Source organism: Dendrobates tinctorius, unplaced genomic scaffold, assembly GCF_039654945.1.
Source record: "Dendrobates tinctorius isolate UK_male_01 unplaced genomic scaffold, ASM3965494v1 ptg000635l, whole genome shotgun sequence".
NCBI lineage: Eukaryota > Metazoa > Chordata > Amphibia > Anura > Dendrobatidae > Dendrobates > Dendrobates tinctorius.
In genome coordinates, this window is record NW_027362287.1 from 5001 (window position 1) to 17500 (window position 12500).

Genomic DNA, 12500 nt, shown 5'->3' on the forward strand with positions numbered 1-12500 from the left:
TTGTCCCGCAATGCATATACATAGGAATGCGCACCTGCAGCAGAATACAGGAGAGAGTGCTCTCTCTACCCCGATGGATGGCGATTGTTTCTCTGGTTCTCCGGCTCGGGTAGGCGACTTTAGAAGGTGGTCCCTCTTGTTGTGGAAGTTGCGGCTGAGACTGAACTTCCACAGCTCCAGGAGGGACTTTTGCTGGTCGTGAGTCCCAAGTGAGAGAATCAATCTCGGGGTACCTGAGCCTGACCAGACCCTCCCCGGTGGTCCCTGGTCCTCTGAAGGGTGATCGCTGTCAGGGGGGCAAATCTGGAGTCCATAGCCGAGCTTGGGCTCTGGAAGGTGGACGCCCCTTCTGCCTATGTCCCCTCAGAGCAGGCTCGATGGTTCTCAGTCCCCGGCATTGGCTGGTGGTCCATGCCCAAGCTGGAGAAGCGATCCTGGGGTACCTGAGCTTGACCAGACCCTCCCTCGGTGGTCCCTGGTTCTCTGGAGGTGATGGATGTCAGTGGGGGCAAATCTGGAGTCCTTATGGGAAGGTGGACTCTGGTAGGCGGATGCCCCTTCTGCCTATGTCCCCTCAGAGCAGGCTCGATGGTTCTCAGTCCCCGGCATTGGCTGGTAGTCCATGCCCAAGCTGGAGAAGCGATCCTGGGGTACCTGAGCTTGACCAGACCCTCCCTCGGTGGTCCCTGGTTCTCTGGAGGTGATGGATGTCAGTGGGGGCAAATCTGGAGTCCTTATGGGAAGGTGGACTCTGGTAGGCGGACGCCCCTTCTGCCTATGTCCCCTCAGAGCAGGCTCGATGGTTCTCAGTCCCCGGCATTGGCTGGTGGTCCATGCCCAAGCATGAGAAGCGATCCTGGGGTACCTGAGCTTGACCAGACCCTCCCTCGGTGGTCCCTGGTTCTCTGGAGGTGATGGATGTCAGTGGGGGCAAATCTGGAGTTCTTGTGGGAAGGGGGACTCTGGTAGGCGGACGCCCCTTCTGCCTATGTCCCCTCAGAGCAGGCTCGATGGTTCTCAGTCCCCGGCAATGGCTGGTGGTCCATGCCCAAGCATGAGAAGTGATCCTGGGGTACCTGAGCTTGACCAGACCCTCCCTCGGTGGTCCCTGGTTCTCTGGAGGCGATGGCTGTCGTCAGGGGGGCAAATCTGGAGTCCTCGTGGGAAGGAGGGCTCTGGAAGGCGGACGCCCCCTCTGACTATGTCCCCTCAGAGCGTGCTCGATGGTTCTCAGTCCCTGGCTTTGGCTTGTGGGCCATCCCTGGGGTACATTCTTGCAAAAAAAAAAACGACTAAGTGAAAAAGAACCGGAATGAGGAATTTTCTGGGTGCCGCATCCGCCCTACAGTGACTGGAGGCCGGGTACAGTTCTGACTTCATCCCCTTAAAGTGGGGACGTTGTCCCGCAATGCATATACATAGGAATGCGCACCTGCGGCAGAATACAGGAGAGAGTGCTCTCTCTACCCCGATGGATGGCGATTGTTTCTCTGGTTCTCCGGCTCGGGTAGGCGACTTTAGAAGGTGGTCCCTCTTGTTGTGGAAGTTGCAAAATACGGCCGAGACTGAACTTCCACAGCTCCAGGAGGGACTTTTGCTGGTCGTGAGTCCCAAGTGAGAGAAGCAATCTCGGGGTACCTGAGCCTGACCAGACCCTCCCCGGTGGTCCCTGGTCCTCTGAAGGGTGATCGCTGTCAGGGGGGCAAATCTGGAGTCCATAGCCGAGCTTGGGCTCTGGAAGGCGGACGCCCCTTCTGCCTATGTCCCCTCAGAGCAGGCTCGATGGTTCTCAGTCCCCGGCATTGGCTGGTGGTCCATGCCCAAGCATGAGAAGCGATCCTGGGGTACCTGAGCTTGACAAGACCCTCCCTCGGTGGTCCCTGGTTCTCTGGAGGTGATGGATGTCAGTGGGGGCAAATCTGGAGTCCTTATGGGAAGGGGGACTCTGGTAGGCGGACGCCCCTTCTGCCTATGTCCCCTCAGAGCAGGCTCGATGGTTCTCAGTCCCTGGCATTGGCTGGTGGTCCATGCCCAAGCATGAGAAGTGATCATGGGGTACCTGAGCTTGACCAGACCCTCCCTCGGTGGTCCCTGGTTCTCTGGAGGTGATCGCTGTCAGGGGGGCAAATCTGGAGTCCATAGCCGAGCTTGGGCTCTGGAAGGCGGACGCCCCTTCTGCCTATGTCCCCTCAGAGCAGGCTCGATGGTTCTCAGTCCCCGGCAATGGCTGGTGGTCCATGCCCAAGCATGAGAAGTGATCATGGGGTACCTGAGCTTGACCAGACCCTCCCTCGGTGGTCCCTGGTTCTCTGGAGGTGATGGATGTCAGTGGGGGCAAATCTGGAGTCCTTGTGGGAAGGGGGACTCTGGTAGGCGGACGCCCCTTCTGCCTATGTCCCCTCAGAGCAGGCTCGATGGTTCTCAGTCCCCGGCATTGGCTGGTGGTCCATGCCCAAGCATGAGAAGTGATCATGGGGTACCTGAGCTTGACCAGACCCTCACTCGGTGGTCCCTGGTTCTCTGGAGGTGATGGATGTCAGTGGGGGCAAATCTGGAGTCCTTATGGGAAGGGGGACTCTGGTAGGCGGACGCCCCTTCTGCCTATGTCCCCTCAGAGCAGGCTCGATGGTTCTCAGTCCCTGGCATTGGCTGGTGGTCCATGCCCAAGCATGAGAAGTGATCATGGGGTACCTGAGCTTGACCAGACCCTCCCTCGGTGGTCCCTGGTTCTCTGGAGGTGATCGCTGTCAGGGGGGCAAATCTGGAGTCCATAGCCGAGCTTGGGCTCTGGAAGGCGGACGCCCCTTCTGCCTATGTCCCCTCAGAGCAGGCTCGATGGTTCTCAGTCCCCGGCAATGGCTGGTGGTCCATGCCCAAGCATGAGAAGTGATCATGGGGTACCTGAGCTTGACCAGACCCTCCCTCGGTGGTCCCTGGTTCTCTGGAGGTGATGGATGTAAGTGGGGGCAAATCTGGAGTCCTTATGGGAAGGGGGACTCTGGTAGGCGGACGCCCCTTCTGCCTATGTCCCCTCAGAGCAGGCTCGATGGTTCTCAGTCCCCGGCAATGGCTGGTGGTCCATGCCCAAGCATGAGAAGTGATCATGGGGTACCTGAGCTTGACCAGACCCTCCCTCGGTGGTCCCTGGTTCTCTGGAGGTGATGGATGTAAGTGGGGGCAAATCTGGAGTCCTTATGGGAAGGGGGACTCTGGTAGGCGGACGCCCCTTCTGCCTATGTCCCCTCAGAGCAGGCTCGATGGTTCTCAGTCCCCGGCAATGGCTGGTGGTCCATGCCCAAGCATGAGAAGTGATCATGGGGTACCTGAGCTTGACCAGACCCTCCCTCGGTGGTCCCTGGTTCTCTGGAGGTGATGGATGTCAGTGGGGGCAAATCTGGAGTCCTTGTGGGAAGGGGGACTCTGGTAGGTGGACGCCCTTTCTGCCTATGTCACCTCAGAGCAGGCTTGATGGTTCTTAGGTAGTATGATTTGTTACCCTCCGGATCGATTTCCATACTGCCTCCCTGCTCATTCTCTGATGCACTGCTTGAAGGCATCACTGGTGACTGATTGTCGGCTTCATCCTTCTTTCCTGCATTTACCACCAGCTCGTGGGCATGACACATATCTGTCAGAGTCTTCTCCCGGTACACTCTCTCAGCCATGTCATTTGTATGTGCCAAGTACCGTGCAAACAGTCGCTTTTCACAGTCCGTGTATTGTGAAGTTGTCCAGGTTTCACATACCCGTCGCACTAGGTGGCTAGTGATGTTCGGGAGGTTGTAGCTATGGAGGAAATCATAATGTCAGTACCTGTTTCTACACATGCCCATGCATCATTCGGCTCGTGGCCGTCTTACCTCGAATGGTATTGCCTGAGGCCCACGGATGGATTTGCTATGGCCTTCCCCGTACACGTCACAAAGAAATTAGTGACCTTCCTTCGGCCAGCGGTATAGACAGGTCGGACATGTTCTGCATACACTTTGAACCACTGAAAAAGGAAAAAGAGAGGGGTTTGCTCCCCATGTGGAGTGGTGTTGCCTGGGCTCCCTGACTGGTTGAGTCCCTTACCGATTCTTCTTCCTCTGAAAGTACGAACACTGCGACCTGAGTGGTGGAACATTTGTGAGTCTTCACACCGACAACTGTCATCTGTCTGTCGTGGTACACGTGATGGATCCTCTCGGTCCACTCTGAAACCTGATGTGGAAAGTTATTGAACTGGTGCATGGGAGACCGCTGACCCACAGGGTCTGACTACTTACCGTCATGTTACGGATGACACCTGGTCTCTGGAGATTTTTCAGAACCAGCAGGGCCTGGAGGTAGAGTGCAATTTCCCGGCGTTCTTCATTTGATCCGCCCTCTTCCACAGAGGCTATGCTGGCTAGAAAAGTTGGCCTTGCCTCCTCCAGAATAATCTGGCAGTCCACGGGCGATTTTAGCGGCTTCCTCAGTAGATCGTACCTGGGGAAAAATAAGAGGAATTATTGAACATACATGGCAAAAATCAAGCCGCATATGCGATACTTTGAAGGGTGTGTACCGCTTACTAACAGACTCCTTGCAGGCGCCCTTGTACAATGTCTTCTGTAGGTCCTCAGTGTGATTCATGAATACCTCACAGGCCTTGTAGAGTTCTGGCTTTTCTATTCTCAGTCCCGTGGCCCTCATCTGATAGACAGTGAATCTCCGTATATGCTTCAGCATTCTGAGGGAGGTCTGTTTCGATAGCTGGAGGTTTCCGAGTTTTTCAAAAAATTCATTGATTTTATTTGGCTTCAGTAGGTACTCCAGGGTTACTCTTCTCGGGTTCACAAAGAAGAGGAACCTGGAAACATTTGAGACCTCCTGTTGGCAGTTTGGCACCCCGTGTGTAATGGTTAGGTATGAGCGGAAACCTTTGAACATAGCGTCGTTCATTGAGTGTCGCTTATACAAGCCGGCCATCTTTGTAGCGGTGCGATTTTTGTCCTTCCACTGCCTTTTCTGAATTCTTAAATCGCTACCGTCAGTGACCTCCTCATCTTCCATGGGGTCAGAACAGGCCCCTGTGTGGGCAGTCTCTGAGCGAGGGCTTTCTTGAAAACTTTCCACAGGCTGTAAAAGTGAAGCCTCATCCGATGCATCTGGCTCTGCCAGGGGCAGGGGGCTTTCTGCAGGCCGTAAAAGCAAAGGGATATCGATCTCATCCGAATCTAGCTCCGTCAGGGGCATAGTGCCTGGGCAGAGCTCCAAAATGGCTGGTGGTACCTGAGCGGGCTCTTCAGAGATCAGTGGCGGGATTTGATGCTCAAACCTAGGCTTGTTGGCTATTAAAAATCCGCGACCTTCTAAGAAGGATACAGTCTCCTCCAAGGACTGGAGAGGCTTGAGGTCATTGAAGCGGATAGTTGTACCTCTTTCGGCAATGCATTTGAGCTGAAACTTGGCTGATGCAAGGGCAGCTTTTATATCAGAATCACTCTGGGTCCTCAGACATGTCCTCCTAAGATGTGTGGAAAGGTATTTCGTTGCTCTGTGGCATACGGGACATGTAAGTGGAGTCCGGGGGTGACTGCGGGGATACAAGCAATAGAACCGGTCACCTTCCCTGCACGTATGTCATATGTCTATATGTGGTGGACGAATGTCTTCTACTCACCGCTCCATTTTGAAGTGTCCAGCATAACAGTCCGGTAACCCGTGCGCACCTCGGGGTGTGAGTCAGCCACACGTGAAAGACGCCAGCGGAGGTGATCGGAAATAACTTGCCGGAAATCCGCATACCTCATCACGGGGGGTGAACCAGCCACATGGTTGACGCCTCTACGGATGCCGAGCACCAATAGTGCTGGGGCAAAGATCTCCGCTTCGAGCCGTCTGTCATGATCACTTCCGTGGCATCACGGCGGTTGACACATCCCAAGCGGTGGCGCCTATACGGTTGAGGATCATCCATATCGTTTCTGTAACGATCCCTCCCTGGATACATCCGTCATGATCACATATACAGCACCCCTGAGGTAGACTCAACCACAGGGATGGCGCCTACACCGCTGACGAGCATGCGTCGCTTTCATGGAAGACATTCCGACTGGCTCCGTCTTTCACTATCAACTCATGGTGGCAAAAGCAGTAAGCGCTTGCTTTTACGCTTGCCAAGAGTCTGACGACCCGGGTTCGAACCCTGTCATGGCTGGGAAGTGATATGTATTCTGTGGACTTAGAAAATGTTTTACCTGTGACAGACTTCCAGGTGGTCCGTTTTTCGTAAAGAACACGCCCGCTTGGGTGCTGGATCTCCAGAAGGCGACAATGGAGATCTTGGTGGCGACAGATGTAGGCCGTGTTTTGTGCATGCCAGCCCCGTGGGTAGCCCTCCAGCTAGGAGTTCCCCTTACCGTTTGGTCCGCGTCTCCTAGGGGGACTCTTTCTGGTTGGCTGCCCGAGTCGGGTGCACATTCCTGGGTTACTCAATCCACGAATCCTTCTGCTTGGGTGCTGGATCCTCCAGAAGGCGACAATGGAGATCTTGGTGGCGGCAGACGGACAGATGTAGGCCGTGTTTTGTGCATGCCAGCCCCGTGGGTAGCCCTCCAGCTAGGAGTTCCCCCTACCGTTTGGTCCGCGTCTCCTAGGGGGGACTCTTTCTGGTTGGCTGCCCGAGTCGGGTGCACATTCCTGGGTTACTCAATCCACGAATCCTTCTGCTTGGGTGCTGGATCCTCCAGAAGGCGACAATGGAGATCTTGGTGGCGGCAGACGGACAGATGTAGGCCGTGTTTTGTGCATGCCAGCCCCGTGGGTAGCCCTCCAGCTAGGAGTTCCCCCTACCGTTTGGTCCGCGTCTCCTAGGGGGACTCTTTCTGGTTGGCTGCCCGAGTCGGGTGCACATTCCTGGGTTACTCAAGCCACGAATCCTTCTGCTTGGGTGCTGGATCCTCCAGAAGGCGACAATGGAGATCTTGGTGGCGGCAGACGGACAGATGTAGGCCGTGTTTTGTGCATGCCAGCCCCGTGGGTAGCCCTCCAGCTAGGAGTTCCCCTTACCGTTTGGTCCGCGTCTCCTAGGGGGGACTCTTTCTGGTTGGCTGCCCGAGTCGGGTGCACATTCCTGGGTTACTTGAGCCACGAAGCCTTCTGCTTGGGTGCTGGATCTCCAGAAGGCGACAATGGAGATCTTGGTGGCGGCAGATGGACAGATGTAGGCCGTGTTTTGTGCATGCCAGCCCCGTGGGTAGCCCTCCAGCTAGGAGTTCCCCCTACCGTTTGGTCCACGTCTCCTAGGGGGACTCTTTCTGGTTGGCTGCCCGAGTCGGGTGCACATTCCTGGGTTACTGGAGCCACGAATCCTCCTGCTTGGGTGCGGGATCTCCAGAAGGCGAAAATGGAGATCTTGGTGTCGGTAGATAGACAAATGTAGGCCGCGCCCGGCTGAAACAAAACGACTGTTCCTTTGGGCGGGACAACTATGACCGAGGTGGATCACTTTGGCCGCGGCCGGGCTGTGAACTCCCGACCCCCAGCTCAGACCCACCCTGAGTAGATTCGGAAGGGGGCTTAATGGTCGGTTGGCGGGCTTAATATTCGTCCTGTAGCGGTCGGTTGGTGGGCTTAATATTCGTCCTGTAGCGGTCGGTTGGTGGGCTTAATATTCGTCCTGTAGCGGTCGGTTGGTGGGCTTAATATTCGCCCTGAAAGCGGTGGCTGGAAGTCAGAGAGTGAAATATATGTCTGAGAGTGTCCCAAATGAGGCCCCAAACTGGGGGTGAAATTTCTGGATCCTGGGCGGAAGGTTGAATTTTGGGTGAAAAAACCGAATTTTGGGACTTAGAAAAATTTCGAGATGTGACAGACTTCCAGGAAGGGGAGCGTCTCGGGAGGTGTACCCAGGAGGCTTCCAGGAGCCTGGGTACACTTTTCAGAAAGTACCGTTGGGACTTAGAAAAATTTTCAGGATTTTTGGACTTAGTGCGTTTTTTGGATTTTTGTGCAAAAATCAGATTTCCCCTTCTCCCACCGCTCTGGGGCGTCAATATGATGTGGGGACCCGAGGGAGAGTGCCTCCCATGAGGGTAGAATGTGTGACTTTTGGGGGGAAAGTCGAATTATGGAGCAAAAACCATTTTTTGGGACTTAGAAAAATTTCGAGATGTGTCAGACTTCCAGGAAGGGGGCGCCTCGGGAGGTGTACCCAGGAGGCTTCCAGGAGCCTGGGTACACTTTTCAGAAAGTACCGTTGGGACTTAGAAAAATTTTCAGGATTTTTGGACTTAGTGCGTTTTTTGGATTTTTGTGCAAAAATCAGATTTCCCCTTCTCCCACCGCTCTGGGGCGTCAATATGATGTGGGGACCCGAGGGAGAGTGCCTCCCATGAGGGTAGAATGTGTGACTTTTGGGGGGAAAGTCGAATTATGGAGCAAAAACCATTTTTTGGGACTTAGAAAAATTTCGAGATGTGTCAGACTTCCAGGAAGGGGGCGCCTCGGGAGGTGTACCCAGGAGGCTTCCAGGAGCCTGGGTACACTTTTCAGAAAGTACCGTTGGGACTTAGAAAAATTTTCAGGATTTTTGGACTTAGTGCGTTTTTTGGATTTTTGTGCAAAAATCAGATTTCCCCTTCTCCCACCGCTCTGGGGCGTCAATATGATGTGGGGACCCGAGGGAGAGTGCCTCCCATGAGGGTAGAATGTGTGACTTTTGGGGGGAAAGTCGAATTATGGAGCAAAAACCATTTTTTGGGACTTAGAAAAATTTCGAGATGTGTCAGACTTCCAGGAAGGGGGCGCCTCGGGAGGTGTACCCAGGAGGCTTCCAGGAGCCTGGGTACACTTTTCAGAAAGTACCGTTGGGACTTAGAAAAATTTTCAGGATTTTTGGACTTAGTGCGTTTTTTGGATTTTTGTGCAAAAATCAGATTTCCCCTTCTCCCACCGCTCTGGGGCGTCAATATGATGTGGGGACCCGAGGGAGAGTGCCTCCCATGAGGGTAGAATGTGTGACTTTTGGGGGGAAAGTCGAATTATGGAGCAAAAACCATTTTTTGGGACTTAGAAAAATTTCGAGATGTGTCAGACTTCCAGGAAGGGGGCGCCTCGGGAGGTGTACCCAGGAGGCTTCCAGGAGCCTGGGTACACTTTTCAGAAAGTACCGTTGGGACTTAGAAAAATTTTCAGGATTTTTGGACTTAGTGCGTTTTTTGGATTTTTGTGCAAAAATCAGATTTCCCCTTCTCCCACCGCTCTGGGGCGTCAATATGATGTGGGGACCCGAGGGAGAGTGCCTCCCATGAGGGTAGAATGTGTGACTTTTGGGGGGAAAGTCGAATTATGGAGCAAAAACCATTTTTTGGGACTTAGAAAAATTTCGAGATGTGTCAGACTTCCAGGAAGGGGGCGCCTCGGGAGGTGTACCCAGGAGGCTTCCAGGAGCCTGGGTACACTTTTCAGAAAGTACCGTTGGGACTTAGAAAAATTTTCAGGATTTTTGGACTTAGTGCGTTTTTTGGATTTTTGTGCAAAAATCAGATTTCCCCTTCTCCCACCGCTCTGGGGCGTCAATATGATGTGGGGACCCGAGGGAGAGTGCCTCCCATGAGGGTAGAATGTGTGACTTTTGGGGGGAAAGTCGAATTATGGAGCAAAAACCATTTTTTGGGACTTAGAAAAATTTCGAGATGTGTCAGACTTCCAGGAAGGGGGCGCCTCGGGAGGTGTACCCAGGAGGCTTCCAGGAGCCTGGGTACACTTTTCAGAAAGTACCGTTGGGACTTAGAAAAATTTTCAGGATTTTTGGACTTAGTGCGTTTTTTGGATTTTTGCGCAAAAATCAGATTTCCCCTTCTCCCACCGCTCTGGGGCGTCAATATGATGTGGGGACCCGAGGGAGAGTGCCTCCCATGAGGGTAGAATGTGTGACTTTTGGGGGGAAAGTCGAATTATGGAGCAAAAACCATTTTTTGGGACTTAGAAAAATTTCGAGATGTGTCAGACTTCCAGGAAGGGGGCGCCTCGGGAGGTGTACCCAGGAGGCTTCCAGGAGCCTGGGTACACTTTTCAGAAAGTACCGTTGGGACTTAGAAAAATTTTCAGGATTTTTGGACTTAGTGCGTTTTTTGGATTTTTGTGCAAAAATCAGATTTCCCCTTCTCCCACCGCTCTGGGGCGTCAATATGATGTGGGGACCCGAGGGAGAGTGCCTCCCATGAGGGTAGAATGTGTGACTTTTGGGGGGAAAGTCGAATTATGGAGCAAAAACCATTTTTTGGGACTTAGAAAAATTTCGAGATGTGTCAGACTTCCAGGAAGGGGGCGCCTCGGGAGGTGTACCCAGGAGGCTTCCAGGAGCCTGGGTACACTTTTCAGAAAGTACCGTTGGGACTTAGAAAAATTTTCAGGATTTTTGGACTTAGTGCGTTTTTTGGATTTTTGCGCAAAAATCAGATTTCCCCTTCTCCCACCGCTCTGGGGCGTCAATATGATGTGGGGACCCGAGGGAGAGTGCCTCCCATGAGGGTAGAATGTGTGACTTTTGGGGGGAAAGTCGAATTATGGAGCAAAAACCATTTTTTGGGACTTAGAAAAATTTCGAGATGTGTCAGACTTCCAGGAAGGGGGCGCCTCGGGAGGTGTACCCAGGAGGCTTCCAGGAGCCTGGGTACACTTTTCAGAAAGTACCGTTGGGACTTAGAAAAATTTTCAGGATTTTTGGACTTAGTGCGTTTTTTGGATTTTTGTGCAAAAATCAGATTTCCCCTTCTCCCACCGCTCTGGGGCGTCAATATGTTGAGGGGACCCGAGGGAGAGTGCCTCCCATGAGGGTAGAATGTGTGGTTTTTGGGGGGAAAGTCGAATTATGGAAGAAATTGAGTTTTGAGGACAAAAAAGTGTTTTGAGGACAAAAAAGTTTCTTGAGGACAAAAAAGTTTCTCGAGGACAAAAAAGTGTTTTGAGGACAAAAAAGTTTCTTGAGGACAAAAAAGTGTTTTGCGAACAAAAAATGGAATTTTGTGATTTTGTGTAAAAATAAGTAATTTCCCCTACTTCCACCACAGGGGGGCTTCAGTATGTTGTAGGGCCCCCAGGGAGGGTCCCCCAACTGGGTTTAAAGTTTGTGGATCCTGGGCAGAAAGTTGAATTTTGGATGAAAAACCGAATTTTGGGACTTAGAAAAATTTCAAGCTGAGCAGTGACAGACTTCCAGGCAGGGGAGCCTCTCTGGAGGTGTACCGAAAACAGTTCCAGGAGCTGAGGTCATTTTCGAACATTTTTTGTTCGCTCAAATTTTTTTTGTTTTTGAGCTCTAAAAAGCTGTTATTATCAATTGGCTCAAAAATTTCAAGTGTCATGAGCTAGTACATGTTGGAGGAATACGTTTTAGGCAAAAAATTGCAAAAAAAAAAATCCAAGTGAAAAAGAACCGGAATGGGGAATTTCTGACTGCTGTAGCAGCCGCACAGTTCCAGGAGGTCGGATACATTTCCGACTTTGTCCCGCTCATTGAAGTACATTGTCCCGCAATGCAAATACATAGTAATGCGCACCTGCGGGAGAATATAGGAGAGAGTGGGCTCTCTCTACCCCGATGTATGGCGGTTGTTCCTATGGTTCTCTGGCTCGGGTAGGCGACTTAGAAGGTGGTCCCTCTTGTCGTGGAAGTTGCAAAATACGGCCGAGACTGAACTTCCACGGCTCCAGGAGGGACTTTTGCTGGTCGTGCGTCCCAAGTGAGAGAGGCGATCCTGGGGTACCTGAGCCTGACCAGACCCTCCCTCGGTGGTCCCTGGTCTTCTGAAGGGTGATGGCATTCAGGGGGGCAAATCTGGAGTCCGTGGCCGAGTTTGGGCTCTAGAAGGCGGACGCCCCTTCTGACCATGTCCCCTCAGAGCCGGCTGGATGGTTCATGGTCCGCGGCTTTGTCTGGTGGTCTGTGCCCAAGCCGGAGAAGCTGTCCTGGGGTACATGAGCTTTGACCAGACCCTCCCTCGGCGGTCCCTGGTTCTCTGGAGGTGATGGCTGTCAGGGGGGCAAATCTGGAGTCCTCGTGGGAAGGAGGGCTCTGGAAGGCGGACGCCCCCTCTGACTATGTCCCCTCAGAGCAGGCTGGATGGTTCACGGTCCGCGGCTTTGTCTGGCGGTCCATGCCCAAGCCGGAGAAGCTATCCTGGGTACCTGAGCTTCGACCAGACCCTCCCTCGGTGGTCCCTGGTTCTCTGGAGGCGATGGCTGTTGTCAGGGGGGGCAAATCTGGAGTCCTCGTGGGAAGGAGGGCTCTGGAAGGCGGACGCCCCCTCTGACTATGTCCCCTCAGAGCATGCTCGATGGTTCTCAGTCCCTGGCTTTGGCTTTTTGGCCATCCTGGGGTACATTCTTGCCAAAAAAAACGACTAAGTGAAAAAGAACCGGAATGAGGAATTTTCTAGGTGCCGCATCCGCCCTACAGTGACTTGAGGCCGGGTACAGTTCCGACTTCGTCCCCTTAAAGTGGGGACGTTGTCCCGCAATGCAAATACATA